Genomic DNA, 18,230 nt, shown 5'->3' on the forward strand with positions numbered 1-18,230 from the left:
GGAGAGATCTTAGAAGTTCAGATAGACGGAAGACTCAGGAGTCTATCTGACAGATCTCTCTTGTTTTCATTGTTGCTGACAGGTTTCCACCCCTTCGCAGATGCTGCTGATTATCAGTCAGGTGGCTCTTTATATGTTCCACCTCTCACTTGTTTCCCTTTGGCTGATAGTTCTTCTGTTGAGTGCTCAGCTTGTGTGGTGGTTCTCCTGTTCCAGTTGCTTCTCAAGCTAAGTAATTTTCCCTTTTCCTGTTGTGTCTGTTCTGACTAGGCCTCAGTGAGATACTAGCTCCTTCAGTTTGGAAGGAGCCACTGCCTCTTTCCCTGTTCCCTAGGCTGAGGGTTTGGTGCAGTGTTTCAGCAGTCTCAGGTTCCTTTGCATGTGCGTTTCTACCTTTGAGATTTGCACATGTTAGCAGCTTAGGGAGAGTATCAGGGATTGCTAGGAGGTGACCTCTTTGTTCCCTAGGTTTGGGGCCTAGCCTGTTGTTGTTTTGTTGTGGTTCCCTTTGGTTGTCTTTCCTTCCCCGTACTACACGTGACACGCTGATATGTTTCAGGGTCCATTCAGCAGTAGTGTGTCTGGTAGAATACCATTACTCATGCCAGAATCCCTGCAGACCCCTTTACAGTGATGCTGGATCCTTTTATTCTGTTCCTATACTGGCCTTACATATACACAGTTTGTTCACACAACTCATGGGTTTTATTTTATCTTATTCATTAGCCAATAATTAGTCCTCAGAAAGTCTTAACTTTATGACCAAAAGTCTCAGTTGGAATTCCCCTTTAAATATCTGCTAAACTGCAAGGCAAAAGTTTTGAAGACAAAATATGGAACTATGAGATGCAGGGTAGAAAGTCGTTACAGAAATTCAGCTTTCATAATGAAAAGAGAAAACAATTTTCTGAATATGATACCACTCTTTTCTTTTCATTTTTTCCCTTGGTAAATAATTTCCATAGTTTCATATTAACCCAATTTGCAAAAATTGAGCAAACAGTGCAATTTTATGCAATTATGTGTCACACAGAAGTAATGTATGACAGGCGGAAAAAAAGACCCTTATCTGAACTGGAAAGACATTTTGTGTAAATGGAGCGTAAGAAAATGTAGGTCTTTTAAATTGGACTCTGGAAAGTGAAATACATTCTTTGTTGCCAATAGTCCATTCTCTCCTACATTAGGAATTTGCTGATAAGGTATAATATAGAAAAAAAATAATCTTCCTAAATTCACAAAATGTTGCATTATCTATAACATGTAAAGTGGAACCTGTATTTCAGTGTATAGTTTAATAATTAAGCATAGATGTTCAATTATCCCTCACCATTTTCATTGTAGCTTACTGCTCGTAGACAAAATTCACAACTCTCAAATGTATCCATTTAATTATAAAATAATTTCATATGGGGGAAAGGGGCATTTTTTATTCACAAGTAATACTGTCAATGGAAGTATGAGATGTTTTTTGTAAAATAATAATAGTAGAAGTAATAATAATAACATTAGTAGTAGTAACAATAATTGATCTGTAAGTATTTTGACCACTTTTCAGATGCATATCAACATTTGGGTTACATTTGGGATAAAATTTGATAAATAACATTAGAGCATGTAATGCATAATGCAGCAAAACTGCTTAAAGTAGTTGTCTGGCCTAGGATCTGACAACCCCAATGGTGGGAAATTATGTCTTATTAAAATGTTCCTGCTGTGCCATTCTTGTCCACTTCCAGTCCCTGCTGAAACCTAAGTGACTTAGTCCCATGATCACAGCCACTGATCTCTGACCACTGGGGCCATTCATGGGTCTCAGCAGTTGGGGTCAATGATTGGCTGGAGCAGTCATAAGACTAAGTCACTTCCAGTTCTGAATGGTGGGACTGTGGACAGTTGTCTTCTTTTCTTTTTCTTTTAAATTGGAAATAGGTTTCTGACAACAGATATGAGTGAATCTATTTTTTTCACTTTCTAATGTTGTTATGAATTACTCCAAAACTTCAGATTACAGTGAATCCAAAGTTTCCGGATCAACTTGCAGAATAACAGACTGAACTAGATGGACGTATGTCTTTTGTCAGCTTATAAATTATGGAGGTCATTGATTAATCTGAAATACGCCTAAATTAAGCATATTTCGGGTGCAGATTGCGGTGAAACAGCTAGTTAAGTCGCAATCTGCGGCTTGTAGCTGCTCACGCTAGGTCTAAAAAAGTGGATGTGACCTAACCCCTCAGAAGAACACTGTCAAAATAATTAAATAAAAACTGTGTTAAAAAAATATACATTGTGTCACCTTACATTACTAAAGTGCAACATCAAGCGATCAAAAAGGCATATGCCCCCCAAAATAGTACCAATCTAACCGTCACCACATCCTGCAATAAATGAGCCTCTACCTAAGACAATCGCCCAAAAAATTAAAATAAACTATGGCTCTTAGACTATGGAGACACTAAAACATGATTTTTTGGGGTTTCAAAAATGCTTTTATTGTGTTAAATGTAAAAAAAAAAAAATGTAGACATATTAGGTGTTGCCGCGTTCGTAAAAACCTGCTCTATAAAAATACCACATGACCTAACCCCTCTGGCGAACACCCTAAAAAATAAAAAATAGTGTCAAATAAGCCATTTTTCTGTCACCTTACATCACAAAACAAGTAATACCAAGCAATCAAAAAGTCATACACCCCAAAATATTACCAATCAAACCATCATCTCATTCCGCAAAAAACTGAGACCCTACCTAAGACAATCGCCCAAAGAATAAAAAAAAACTAGGGCTCTCAGAATATGGAGACACTGAAACATGATTTTATTTTATTAAAATATGCTGTTATTGTGTAAAACATAAATACATTTTAGAAAAGTATACATATTAGTTATTGCCACGTCCGTAAGAACCTGCTGTATAAAAATATCACCTATTTACCCCTTAGGTGAACACCGTAAAAAAAAAAATGTATGGTGTATTAGCAAGCGATCAAAAAGTCATACGCATAGTACTAAAATTGTATTGATCAAACCGTCATCTCATACCGAAAAAAATTAGCCCATACATAAGACAGTCGCCCAAACAATAAAAAAAAACTATAGCTTTCAGAATATGAAGACACTAAAAAAAAAAATTTTTTTTCAAAAATGCTTTATTATGTAAAACTGAAACCAAACAACAACAAAAAAGAGTCATATTCGGTATTGTGGCATCCGTAACAACCTGCGCTATAAAAATACCACATGATCTAACCTGTCAGATAAACATTGTAAATAACAAAAAATAAAAACTGTGCCAAAACAGCTATTTTTTGTTATCTTGCCTCACAAATATAGAGCAAAAAAAAATATCATATGTACCCTAAAATAATACCAACAAAACTGCCACCTTATCCCATAGTTTCTAAAATGGGGTCTTTTTTTGGGAGTTTCTACTCTAGGGTTGCATAAGGGTGACATGGCAACTTAAAATAATCACAGTGAAATCTGCCTACCAAAAACCATATGACGTTCCTTTCCTTTTGCGCCCTGCCGTGTGCCCGTACAGGCAGTTTACGACCACATAAACTACAGAATCAGGGCAATAAATATTGTCTTTTATTTGGCTGATAACCCTTGCTTTGTTAGTGGAAAAAAAATTGATTAAAATGGAAATTCTGCCAAAAAGTGAAATTCTGAAATTTCCTCTCCATTTTCCATTAATTCTTGTAGAATACTTAAAGGGTTAACAAAGTTTGTAAAATCAGTTTTAAAAACCTTGAGGGGTGTAGTTTCTAAAATGGGGTCATTTTTTGGTGGTTTTTATTATGTAAGCCTTTCAAAGTGACTTCAGACCTGAACTGGTCCTTAAAAAGTGGGATTTGCTTCTAAACTTCTAAGCCTTCTAACGTCCCCAAAAAATAAAATGGCATTCACAAAATTATCCAAACATGAAGCAGATATATGGGGAATGCAAAGTAGTAGCTATTTTTTTAGTTATCACTATCTATTATAAAAGCAGAGAAATTGAAATTTTCTAATTTTTTCCAAATTTTTGTTAAATTTGTTTTTTTAATAAATAAAAATGATTTTTTTTCCCTCAATTTTACCACTGTCACGAAGTACAATATGCTTTAAAGTTATTACCACATAAAGTGACACATGTCAGATTTGCTAAAAATGGCCTGGGCAGAAAGGTGAAAGATGGCTTGGTCTTAAAAGAGTTAAACATCATCTGGCCTGATAAGGGACACATTTGGAAGCTTTGGAATATGAAAAAGCATGAGACTCGGGTGCCCGGGGGTTCGGCCGGTCACCCGAGTATAATGGAAGTCAATGGGAGATCCGGATTATTAAACCAGGTACCCCCTGCTCTAAAGAAGGGAGGGTGCCTGGTTCATAGAAAAATGTCAGAAATTGAGGAAACCCCACCAAAATGGTTCTGGAACAGCATGGGGAGGATGTCTGGATGCATCTTGTACTCGCAGATCGCTGCTGGGAACGATGTTGTCCGAATAGTACGCCACTATTACAGACTGACAATAATACGCACAAAACCGAAGGAAAAGAAAATCGATTTTAGAGGAAAAATTTATAGGAAACATTCTTTCCTATATATTTACTTGTATATAAAGTACAAGTGCTGCCAAAAATTACAAGGAAGAGGCACTCCGATACAACCTGTATATCACATAAAGGAGGGCCTTATTCACATTGTAGTACAATTGTTCAGGCAGTGGGACTCCTACACTCACAAAGCCTATGCACTAAGTGAAAGGGCTGCCAAAAATTACAAGGAACAGGCACTCCAAAACACCCTTTGTTATACATAAAAGAGAGCATTATACACAGCCTTGAAAAATTATGATTGATGGCCTGCTGGTGACCCTCAAAAACATTTGGAGCAAGGGCCTGCTGACCTGACCATTTGAAACATTATGGGGGAGGGCCTGCTGCCGCTTTGGTGACTCTAGATAACCTGGGGACGATCGCACGTCCCCGTGACGGCGACGATCCATTCGGATGTCTGCCCAATCAACTTTCAATGTTATTTTCAGCCCAAACCATGTAGACCATGGGTAACGGGGGAATCATGGTTCAATTCCAGAGAGGGAGCCTGAGAAACAGCTACAACATCAAAAGCAAGGCAGCATGCACGCAAATTACCTTTTAGGTATAACTAGGTAAGGGCCTGCAGGTGAGCTGACCCTGTAAAAGATTTTAGGTAAGGGCCTGCTGGTAAGCTGACCCTGTAAAAGTGTTGTACTACAATGCCAGTAACAGCGACCGGGCAGCAGTAGCAGAGCAGCAAAAATCCATCTGCACCAGCAGCTGCAGCACAGCAGGTAACATCCCCCACCCAAAGTCCGTACCCAGATCCACATCCATCCATTGCTATTACTTCCAATCCACTGAAACAATGCACTCACATCAACATATGACGTCACAATTAGGGATGAGCGAACTCGAACTGTATAGTTTGGGTTCGTACCGAATTTTGGGGTGTCCGTGACACGGACCCGAACCCGGACATTTTTGTAAAAGTCTGGGTTCGGGTTCGGTGTTCGTCGCTTTCTTGGCGCTTTTTGAAAGGCTGCAAAGCAGCCAATCAACAAGCGTCATACTACTTGCCCCAAGAGGCCATCACAGCCATGCCTACTATTGGCATGGCTGTGATTGGCCAGAGCACCAAGTGACCCAGCCTCTATTTAAGCTGGAGTCACAAAGCGCCGCCCGTCACTCTGCTCTGATTAGCGTAGGGAGAGGTTGCGGCTGCGACAGTAGGGCGAGATTAGGCTGATTAACTCCTCCAAAAGACTTGATTAATTGATCGATCTGCAGCTGTGGATCATTGAGCTGCTGATACTCAATTGCTCACTGTTTTTAGGCTGCCCAGACCGTTTGTCAGTCACTTTTTTCTGGGGTGATCGGCGGCCATTTTGTGTCTTGTGGTGCGCCAGCACAAGCTGCGACCAAGTGCATTTAACCCTCAATGGTGTGGTTGTTTTTTGGCTAAAGCCTACATCAGGGTGAAGCTGTCACACCAAGTGCATTTAATCAGCAATAGTCAGTTTATTTTTTGGCCATATACTACATCAGGGGCAAGCTGCGCCTGTCACCAAGTGCATTTAACCCTCAATGGTGTGGTTGTTTTTTGGCTAAAGCCTACATCAGGGTGAAGCTGTCACTCCAAGTGCATTTAACCAGCAATAGTCTGTTTATTTTTTGGCCACACAGGGAGTGCAGAATTATTAGGCAAGTTGTATTTTTGAGGATTCATTTTATTATTGAACAACAACCATGTTCTCAATGAACCTAAAAAACTCATTAATATCAAAGCTGAATATTTTTGGAAGTAGTTTTTAGTTTGTTTTTAGTTTTAGCTATTTTAGGGGGATATCTGTGTGTGCAGGTGACTATTACTGTGCATAATTATTAGGCAACTTAACAAAAAACAAATATATACCCATTTCAATTATTTATTTTTACCAGTGAAACCAATATAACATCTCAACATTCACAAATATACATTTCTGACATTCAAAAACAAAACAAAAACAAATCAGTGACCAATATAGCCACCTTTCTTTGCAAGGACACTCAAAAGCCTGCCATCCATGGATTCTGTCAGTGTTTTGATCTGTTCACCATCAACATTGCGTGCAGCAGCAACCACAGCCTCCCAGACACTGTTCAGAGAGGTGTACTGTTTTCCCTCCTTGTAAATCTCACATTTGATGATGGACCACAGGTTCTCAATGGGGTTCAGATCAGGTGAACAAGGAGGCCATGTCATTAGATTTTCTTCTTTTATACCCTTTCTTGCCAGTCACGCTGTGGAGTACTTGGACGCGTGTGATGGAGCATTGTCCTGCATGAAAATCATGTTTTTCTTGAAGGATGCAGACTTCTTCCTGTACCACTGCTTGAAGAAGGTGTCTTCCAGAAACTGGCAGTAGGACTGGGAGTTGAGCTTGACTCCATCCTCAACCCGAAAAGGCCCCACAAGCTCATCTTTAATGATACCAGCCCAAACCAGTACTCCACCTCCACCTTGCTGGCGTCTGAGTCGGACTGGAGCTCTCTGCCCTTTACCAATCCAGCCACGGGCCCATCCATCTGGCCCATCAAGACTCGCTCTCATTTCATCAGTCCATAAAACCTTAGAAAAATCAGTCTTGAGATACTTCTTGGCCCAGTCTTGACGTTTCAGCTTGTGTGTCTTGTTCAGTGGTGGTCGTCTTTCAGCCTTTCTTACCTTGGCCATGTCTCTGAGTATTGCACACCTTGTGCTTTTGGGCACTCCAGTGATGTTGCAGCTCTGAAATATGGCCAAACTGGTGGCAAGTGTCATCTTGGCAGCTGCACGCTTGACTTTTCTCAGTTCATGGGCAGTTATTTTGCACCTTGGTTTTTCCACACGCTTCTTGCGACCCTGTTGACTATTTTGAATGAAACGCTTGATTGTTCGATCATCACGCTTCAGAAGCTTTGCAATTTTAAGAGTGCTGCATCCCTCTGCAAGCTATCTCACTATTTTTGACTTTTCTGAGCCTGTCAAGTCCTTCTTTTGACCCATTTTGCCAAAGGAAAGGAAGTTGCCTAATAATTATGCACACCTGATATAGGGTGTTGATGTCATTAGACCACAACCCTTCTCATTACAGAGATGCACATCACCTAATATGCTTAATTGGTAGTAGGCTTTCGAGCCTATACAGCTTGGAGTAAGACAACATGCATAAAGAGGATGATGTGGTCAAAATACTCATTTGCCTAATAATTCTGCACTCCCTGTATACTACATCAGGGGCAAGCTGCGCCTGTCACCAAGTGCATTTAACCCTCAATGGTGTGGTTGTTTTTTGGCTAAAGCCTACATCAGGGTGAAGCTGTCACACCAAGTGCATTTAACCAGCAATAGTCTGTTTATTTTTTGGCCATATACTACATCAGGGGCAAGCTGCGCCTGTCACCAAGTGCATTTAACCCTCAATGGTGTGGTTGTTTTTTGGCTAAAGCCTACATCAGGGTGAAGCTGTCACACCAAGTGCATTTAACCAGCAATAGTCTGTTTATTTTTTGGCCATATACTACATCAGGGGCAAGCTGCACCTGTCACCAAGTGCATTTAACCCTCAATGGTGTGGTTGTTTTTTGGCTAAAGCCTACATCAGGGTGAAGCTGTCACACCAAGTGCATTTAACCAGCAATAGTCTGTTTATTTTTTGGCCATATACTACATCAGGGGCAAGCTGCGCCTGTCACCAAGTGCATTTAACCCTCAATGGTGTGGTTGTTTTTGGGCTAAATCCTACATCAGGGTGAAGCTGTCACACCAAGTGCATTTAACCAGCAATAGTCTGTTTATTTTTTGGCCATATACTACATCAGGGGCAAGCTGCGCCTGTCACCAAGTGCATTTAACCCTCAGTAGTGTGGTTGGTCAAGCTGTCACACCAAGTGCATTTAACCATCAATAGTGTGGTTATTTATTGGCCATATCCCAGTCTAATTCTGTCAGTAAACGTATACCTGTCACCCAGCGCCTAAATACTAGGCCTCAAGTTTATATCCAGCTAAATCTGTCGTTACTGGTGTGGCTGGTCAAGTTATTTAGTGTCCGTCAAAGCACAGTTTTTGTTCTGGGTTGATATACAATTCCCAATTTAGCAATTTCATAATTTAGTAGTTTCTGCTGTATCAGGCCTACTTTAAATACATCCCTAAAAGGGTATATCAGAATCAAGGTGCTGATAGGGTCATTCTGAATAACTTCACACACACACGCTACTGTGCATTTCCAAGTCTAATTCTGTCAGTAAATCTATACCTGTCACCCAGCGCCTAAATACTAGGCCTCAAATTTATATCCAGCTAAATCTGTCGTTACTGCTGTACTGTTGTGGCTGGTCAAGTTATTTAGTGTCGGTCAAAGCACATTTTTTGTTCTGGGTTGAAATTCAATTCCCAATTTAGCAATTTCCTAATTTAGTGGTTTCTGCTGTATCAGAGCTATTTGAAATCTATCCCTAAAAGGGTATATAATATTCAAGGTGCACATAGGGTCATTCTGAATAACTTCACACACACGCTACTGTGCATTTCCAAGTCTAATTCTGTCAGTAAATCTATACCTGTCATCCAGCGCCTAAATACTAGGCCTCAAATTTATATCCAGCTAAATCTGTCGTTACTGCTGTACTGTTGTGGCTGGTCAAGTTATTTAGTGTCGGTCAAAGCACATTTTTTGTTCTGGGTTGAAATACAATTCCCAATTTAGCAATTTCCTAATTTAGTGGTTTCTGCTGTATCAGAGCTATTTGAAATCTATCCCTAAAAGGGTATATAATATTCAAGGTGCACATAGGGTCATTCTGAATAACTTCACACACACGCTACTGTGCATTTCCAAGTCTAATTCTGTCAGTAAATCTATACCTGTCACCCAGCGCTTAAATACTAGGCCTCAAATTTATATCCAGCTAAATCTGTTGTTACTGCTGTACTATTGTGGCTGGTCAAATTATTTAGTGTCCGTCAAAGCACATTTTTTGTTCTGGGTTGAAATACAATTCCCAACTTAGCAATTCCCTAAATTAGTGGTTTCTGCTGTATCAGAGCTATTTGAAATCTATCCCTAAAAGGGTATATAATATTCAAGGTGCACATAGGGTCATTCTGAATAACTTCCCACACACGCTACTGTGCATTTCCAAGTATAATTCTGTCAGTAAATCTATACCTGTCACCCAGCGCCTAAATACTAGGCCTCAAATTTATATCCAGCTAAATCTGTCGTTACTGCTGTACTGTTGTGGCTGGGAAAGTTATTTAGTGTCCGTCAAAGCACATTTTTTGTTCTGGGTTGAAATACAATTCCCAACTTAGCAATTCCCTAAATTAGTGGTTTCTGCTGTATCAGAGCTATTTGAAATCTATCCCTAAAAGGGTATATAATATTCAAGGTGCACATAGGGTCATTCTGAATAACTTCCCACACACGCTACTGTGCATTTCCAAGTCTAATTCTGTCAGTAAACCTAAACCTGTCACTCAGCGCCTAAATAATAGGCCTCAAATTTATAGTCAGCTAAATCTGTGGTTACTGTTGTGCCTGTATTAGTGTAATACGGTACCTAAATAGATAGCCAGATAGTGTTAGTTGTCTTTAAAAAAAGGCCTGAATTTGAATTCAATACATTGGGTCAAATAATATTTTTGTTGTTGTGGTGAACGATAACAATGAGGAAAACATCTAGTAAAGGACGCGGACGCGGACATGGTCGTGGTGGTGTTAGTGGACCCTCTGGTGCTGGGAGAGGACGTGGCCGTTCTGCCACAGCCACACGTCCTAGTGTACCAACTACCTCAGGTCCCAGTAGCCGCCATAATTTACAGCGATATTTGGTGGGGCCCAATGCCGTTCTAAGGATGGTAAGGCCTGAGCAGGTACAGGCATTAGTCAATTGGGTGGCCGACAGTGGATCCAGCACGTTCACATTATCTCCCACCCAGTCTTCTGCAGAAAGCGCACAGATGGCGCCTGAAAACCAAGCCCATCAGTCTGTCACATCACCCCCATGCATACCAGGGAAACTGTCTGAGCCTCAAGTTATGCAGCAGTCTCTTATGCTGTTTGAAGACTCCAAGGGCAGCCACCCAGCCCTTCCCCAGGGGTGGAAGACATAGAATGCACTGACGCACAACCACTTATGTTTCCTGATTATGAGAACATGGGAATACCACCTCAGCATGTCTCTGATGATGACGAAACACAGGTGCCAACTGCTGCGTCTTTCTGCAGTGTGCAGACTGAACAGGAGGTCAGGGATCAAGACTGGGTGGAAGACGATGCAGGGGACGATGAGGTCCTAGACCCCACATGGAATGAAGGTCGTGCCACTGACTTTCACAGTTCGGAGGAAGAGGCAGTGGTGAGACCGAGCCAACAGCGTAGCAAAAGAGGGAGCAGTGGGCAAAAGCAGAACACCCGCCTCCAAGAGACTCCGCCTGCTACTGACCGCCGCCATCTGGGACCGAGCACCCCAAAGACAGCTTCAAAGAGTTCCCTGGCATGGCATTTCTTCAAACAATGTGCTGACGACAAGACCCGAGTGGTTTGCACGCTGTGCCATCAGAGCCTGAAGCGAGGCATTAACGTTCTGAACCTTAGCACAACCTGCATGACCAGGCACCTGCATGCAAAGCATGAACTGCAGTGGAGTAAACACCTTAAAAACAAGGAAGTCACTCAGGCTCCCCCTGCTACCTCTTCTGCTGCTGCCGCCTCGGCCTCTTCTGCTGCTGCCGCCTCGGCCTCTTCCTCCGCCTCTGGAGGAACGTTGGCACCTGCCGCCCAGCAAACAGGGGATGTACCACCAACACCACCACCACCTCCGTCACCAAGCATCTCAACCATGTCACACGGCAGCGTTCAGCTCTCCATCTCACAAACATTTGAGAGAAAGCGTAAATTCCCACCTAGCCACCCTCGATCCCTGGCCCTGAATGCCAGCATTTCTAAAATACTGGCCTATGAAATGCTGTCTGTGGTGGACACAGACAGCTTCAAACAGCTCATGTCGCTTGCTGTCCCACAGTATGTTGTTCCTAGCCGGCACTACTTCTCCAAGAGAGCCGTGCCTTCCCTGCACAACCAAGTATCCGATAAAATCAAGTGTGCACTGCGCAACGCCATCTGTGGCAAGGTCCACCTAACCACAGATACGTGGACCAGTAAGCACGGCCAGGGTCGCTATATCTCCCTAACTGCACACTGGGTAAATGTAGTGGCAGCTGGGCCCCAGGCGGAGAGCTGTTTGGCGCACGTCCTTCCGCCGCCAAGGATCGCAGGGCAACATTCTTTGCCTCCTGTTGCCACCTCCTCCTTCTCGGCTTCCTCCTCCTCTTCTTCCACCTGCTCATCCAGTCAGCCACACACCTTCACCACCAACTTCAGCACAGCCCGGGGTAAACGTCAGCAGGCCATTCTGAAACTCATATGTTTTGGGGACAGGCCCCACACCGCACAGGAGTTGTGGCGAGGTATAGAACAACAGACCGACGAGTGGTTGCTGCCGGTGAGCCTCAAGCCCGGCCTGCTGGTGTGTGATAATGGGCGAAATCTCGTTGCAGCTCTGGGACTAGCCGGTTTGACGCACATCCCTTGCTTGGCGCATGTGCTGAATTTGGTGGTGCAGAAGTTCATTCACAACTACCCCGACATGTCAGAGCTGCTGCATAAAGTGCGGGCCGTCTGTTCGCGCTTCCGGCGTTCACATCCTGCCGCTGCTCGCCTGTCTGCGCTACAGCGTAACTTCGGCCTTCCCGCTCACCGCCTCATATGCGATGTGCCTACCAGGTGGAACTCCACCTTGCACATGCTGGACAGACTGTGCGAGCAGCAGCAGGCCATAGTGGAGTTTCAGCTGCACCACTTCACCACCAATGACTGGGCCTCCATGCGAGACCTGTGTGCCCTGTTGCGCTGTTTCGAGTACTCCACCAACATGGCCAGTGGCGATGACGCCGTTATCAGCGTTACAATACCACTTCTATGTCTCCTTGAGAAAACACTTAGGGCGATGATGGAAGAGGAGGTGGCCCAGGAGGAAGAGGAGGAGGAAGAGGGGTCATTTTTAGCACTTTCAGGCCAGTCTCTTCGTAGTGACTCAGAGGGAGGTTTTTGGCAACAGCTGAGGCCAGGTACAAATGTGGCCAGCCAGGGCCCACTACTGGAGGACGAGGAGGACGAGGATGAGGAGGAGGTGGAGGAGGATGAGGATGAAGCATGGTCACAGCGGGGTGGCACCCAACGCAGCTCGGGCCCATCACTGGTGCGTGGCTAGGGGGAAAGGCAGGACGATGACGATACGCCTCCCACAGAGGACAGCTTGTCCTTACCCCTGGGCAGCCTGGCACACATGAGCGACTACATGCTGCAGTGCCTGCGCAACGACAGCAGAGTTGCCCACATTTTAACGTGTGCGGACTACTGGGTTGCCACCCTGCTGGATCCACGGTACAAAGACAATGTGCCCACCTTACTTCCTGCACTGGAGCGTGATAGGAAGATGCGTGAGTACAAGCGCACGTTGGTAGACGCGCTACTGAGAGCATTCCCAAATGTCACAGGGGAACAAGTGGAAGCCCAAGGCCAAGGCAGAGGAGGAGCAAGAGGTCGCCAAGGCAGCTGTGTCACGGCCAGCTCCTCTGAGGGCAGGGTGAGCATGGCAGAGATGTGGAAAAGTTTTGTCAACACGCCACAGCTAACTGCACCACCACCTGATACGCAACGTGTTAGCAGGAGGCAACATTTCACTAACATGGTGGAACAGTACGTGTGCACACCCCTCCACGTACTGACTGATGGTTCGGCCCCATTCAACTTCTGGGTCTCTAAATTGTCCACGTGGCCAGAGCTAGCCTTTTATGCCTTGGAGGTGCTGGCCTGCCCGGCGGCCAGCGTTTTGTCTGAACGTGTATTCAGCACGGCAGGGGGCGTCATTACAGACAAACGCAGCCGCCTGTCTACAGCCAATGTGGACAAGCTGACGTTCATAAAAATGAACCAGGCATGGATCCCACAGGACCTGTCCATCCCTTGTGCAGATTAGACATTAACTACCTCCCCTTAACCATATATTATTGTACTCCAGGGCACTTCCTCATTCAATCCTATTTTTATTTTCATTTTACCATTATATTGCGAGGCTACCCAAAGTTGAATGAACCTCTCCTCTGTCTGGGTGCCGGGGCCTAAATATATGCCAATGGACTGTTCTAATGTTGGGTGACGTGAAGCCTGATTCTCTGCTATGACATGCAGACTAATTCTCTGCTAACATGAAGCCAGATTCTCTGTTACGGGACCTCTCTCCTCTGCCTGGGTGCTGGGCCTAAATATCTGACAATGGACTGTTGCAGTGGTGGCTGACGTGAAGCCTGATTTTCTGCTATGACATGCAGACTGATTCTCTGCTGACATGAAGCCAGATCCTCTGTTACGGGACCTCTCTCCTCTGCCTGGGTGCTGGGCCTAAATATCTGACAATGGACTGTTGCAGTGGTGGCTCACGTGAAGCCTGATTCTCTACTATGACATGCAGACTGATTCTCTGCTGACATGAAGCCAGAGTCTCTGTTACGGGACCTCTCTCCTCTGCCTGGGTGCTGGGCCTAAATATATGACAATGGACTCTTGCACTGGTGGCTGACGTGAAGCCTGATTTTCTGCTATGACATGCAGACTGATTCTCTGCTGACATGAAGCCAGATCCTCTGTTACGGGACCTCTCTCCTCTGCCTGGGTGCTGGGCCTAAATATATGCCAATGGACTGTTGCAGTGGTGGCTGACGTGAAGCCTGATTCTCTGCTATGACATGCACACTGATTCTCTGCTGACATAAAGTCAGAGTCTCTGTTACGGGACCTCTCACCTCTGCCTAGGTGCTGGGCCTAAATATATGACAATGGACTGTTGCACTGGTGGCTGACATGAAGCCTGATTCTCTGCTATGACATGCAGACTGATTCTCTGCTGACATTAAGCCAGATCCTCTGTTACGGGACCTCTCTCCTCTGCCTGGGTGCTGGGCCTAAATATCTGACAATGGACTGTTGCAGTGGTGGCTGACGTGAAGCCTGATTCTCTGCTTTGACATGCAGACTGATTCTCTGCTGACATGAAGACAGATTCTCTGTTACGGGACCTCTCTCTTCTGCCTGTGTGCTGGGCCTAAATATATGCCAATGGACTGTTGCAGTGGTGGCTGACGTGAAGCCTGATTCTCTGCTATGACATGCAGACTGATTCTCTGCTGACATGAAGCCAGATCCTCTGTTACGGGACCTCTCTCCTCTGCCTGGGTGCTGGGCCTAAATATCTGACAATGGACTGTTGCAGTGGTGGCTGACGTGAAGCCTGATTCTCTGCTATGACATGCAGACTGATTCTCTGCTGACATGAAGACAGATTCTCTGTTACGGGACCTCTCTCCTCTGCCTGTGTGCTGGGCCTAAATATATGCCAATGGACTGTTGCAGTGGTGGCTGACGTGAAGCCTGATTCTCTGCTATGACATGCAGACTGATTCTCTGCTGAAATGAAGCCAGATCCTCTGTTACAGGACCTCTCTCCTCTGCCTGGGTGCTGGGCCTAAATATATGCCAATGGACTGTTGCAGTGGTGGCTGACGTGAAGCCTGATTCTCTGCTTTGACATGCAGACTGATTCTCTGCTGACATGAAGACAGATTCTCTGTTACGGGACCTCTCTCCTCTGCCTGTGTGCTGGGCCTAAATATATGCCAATGGACTGTTGCAGTGGTGGCTGACGTGAAGCCTGATTCTCTGCTATGACATGCAGACTGATTCTCTGCTGACATGAAGCCAGAGTCTCTGTTACGGGACCTCTCTCCTCTGCCTGGGTGCTGGGCCTAAATATCTGACAATGGACTGTTGCAGTGGTGGCTGACGTGAAGCCTGATTTTCTGCTATGACATCCAGACTAATTCTCTGCTGACATGAAGACAGATTCTCTGTTACGGGACCTCTCTCCTCTGCCTGTGTGCTGGGCCTAAATATATGCCAATGGACTATTGCAGTGGTGGCTGACGTGAAGCCTGATTCTCTGCTATGACATGCAATCTTATTCTCTGCTGACATGAAGCCAGAATCTCTGTTACGGGACCTCTCTCCTCTGCCTGGGTGCCGGGGCCTAAATATCTGACAATGGACTGTTCCAGTGTTGGGTGACGTGAAGCATGATTCTCTTCTATGACATGAAGACTGATTCTCTGCTGACATGAAGCCAGATTCCTCTCTCCAATTGATATTGGTTAATTTTTATTTATTTTATTTTTATTCATTTCCCTATCCACATTTGTTTGCAGGGGATTTACCTACATGTTGCTGCCTTTTGCAGCCCTCTAGCTCTTTCCTGGGCTTTTTTACAGCCTTTTTAGTGCCGAAAAGTTCGGGTCCCCATTGACTTCAATGGGGTTCGGGACGAAGTTCGGATCCGGTTCGGATCCCGAACCCGAACATTTCCGGGAAGTTCGGCCGAACTTCTCGAACCCGAACATCCAGGTGTTCGCTCAACTCTACTCACAATCCATTACAAATCCACCATTTAAGGCTACTTTCACACTAGCGTTCGCCGGTCCGCTCGTGAGCTCCGTTTGAAGGAGCTCACGAGCGGACCCGAATGCCTCCGTCCAGCCCTGATGCAGTCTGAATGGAGCGGATCCGCTCAGTCTGGCGGCGTTCAGCCTCCGCTCCGCTCGCCTCCGCACGGACAGGCGGACAGCTGAACGCTGCTTGCAGCGTTCAGCTGTCCGCCTGGCCGTGCGGAGGCGAGCGGATCCGTTCAGACTTACAATGTAAGTCAATGGGAACGGATCCGCTTGAAGATGTCACCATATGGCTCAATCTTCAAGCGGATCCGTCCCCCATTGACTTTACATTGAAAGTCTGGACGGATCCGCTCAGGCTGCTTTCACACTTAGAATTTTTTCTAAGTTATTAATGCAGACGGATCCGTACTGAACGGAGCCTCCGTCTGCATTAATATGATCGGATCCGTTCAGAACGGATCCGATCGAACGCTAGTGTGAAAGTAGCCTAAGCTCATTCGTAGGAACCAGTCACAGTCAATGGCTCCATCAACTAATGCTATCAATCAATTAATAATTTTTTTATTCATTTATTTATGTATTTATTTATCTACCTACTAATTGATACTCACACACTCTCTGACCCATAAAATTTAACATGAGAATACATATGAATTGACCGATTTTTATCTATTTATCTATTTATTTATGAATTCAGTCGTACACACATAATTTTATATGATGACATATGAAAACTGACTCTTTTTATCAATTTGTTGTGTTTTTGCAAACTATTGTATTAGCTATACGCCTACGTATTTATTTTTTTGATGCTTATTTCTTTGATGCCTCTTTCCTCTATCGAGTATTTGTTCTATTAATTTATCCATCCAGAAAGCCATTATATGATTTTATATTATTTTATTTTATTATACTATTCTTCTCTTCTACATTCTGCCTTCTGAACATAGCACTTTTTATTCCATTCTACTGTTTTAATTGGATGACACATCCACTCTTATTACTACTATTATTGTGAGTTTTATCGAACCCTCGCTTTTTATACCAACAAATTCCCCCCCCCCTCTAAGTACAAACTGCACATGTACTTACTTTTTTGTTAAGGTTTATGTTTCCTGTAGACTTGATAAAGGGGCCATACGTACCCCAAAACACGTTGTCTCTCAATAAACTTGTACATTCCAAATGCGGTTGTGCGTCTCACGTCCACCAGCTCGCCAGATCAAAATCGTGACGGGCACCGTTTCTATTTCCAGTACTCAACCAAGTGGTGACTTGGCTCTCGCCCTAGGTTCTTTTGGACACGGCAGCCCCAACCTGATACCCAGTTCATCCAGCGGACCTTCATCACTGTTGCACCCAATTCGGAGCAACCTGAACAGGTGAGCATTACATATTCACCAAAATTTGAAGGCGCTGTTCCACCTTTACTTATTTACCCTATGAGCACCTCTCTCATTCTGTGGCCAGATATTTGCAGCATTTTCAGTTGACAGGCGGATACGCTTATCTGTTCTAATGCCACCAGCAGCACTAAATACACGCTCAGAGAAAACGCTGGCGGCAGAGCAGGCCAGCACCTCCACGGCATAGAGCGCCAATTCATGACACATGTCCAACTTGGACATCCAGTAGTTGTAAGGCACTGAGGGAACATTGAGGACGCTGATACGGTCTGCTATGTACTCCTTCACCATTTTCTCAAATTTTCCCCTCCTTGTGACACTAGGCCGTGCATTAGGGTGAGGGTGCTGGCGGGGTGTCATGAAACTGTCCGAGGCTTTGGAGAGTGTTGCCCTGCAAACTGCTGTGTGTTCCCCTTGTCTCCCCTCCTTGATTGGTCAAGGAACTACGGACACTGCTGCCAGCGTTGTCAGAAAGCAAATTTTTAACAAGGATCTTCTGGTATTGCACAGTATTGCTCGTCCTCTACACCAGAGGAATGAGAGATGAGAAGTTCTCTTTGTAGCAGGGGTCGAGAAGGGTGAACAACCAGTAATCCGTGTTGTCTTAAATGCTTATAACGCTCGGGTCGCGGGAAAGGCAGCCTAAAATGAAGTCAGCCATGTGTGCCAGATTACCAACAGGCAAGACTTCGCTGTCGTCATCAGG

The sequence above is a fragment of the Bufo gargarizans genome, chromosome 1, assembly GCF_014858855.1.
Source record: "Bufo gargarizans isolate SCDJY-AF-19 chromosome 1, ASM1485885v1, whole genome shotgun sequence".
NCBI lineage: Eukaryota > Metazoa > Chordata > Amphibia > Anura > Bufonidae > Bufo > Bufo gargarizans.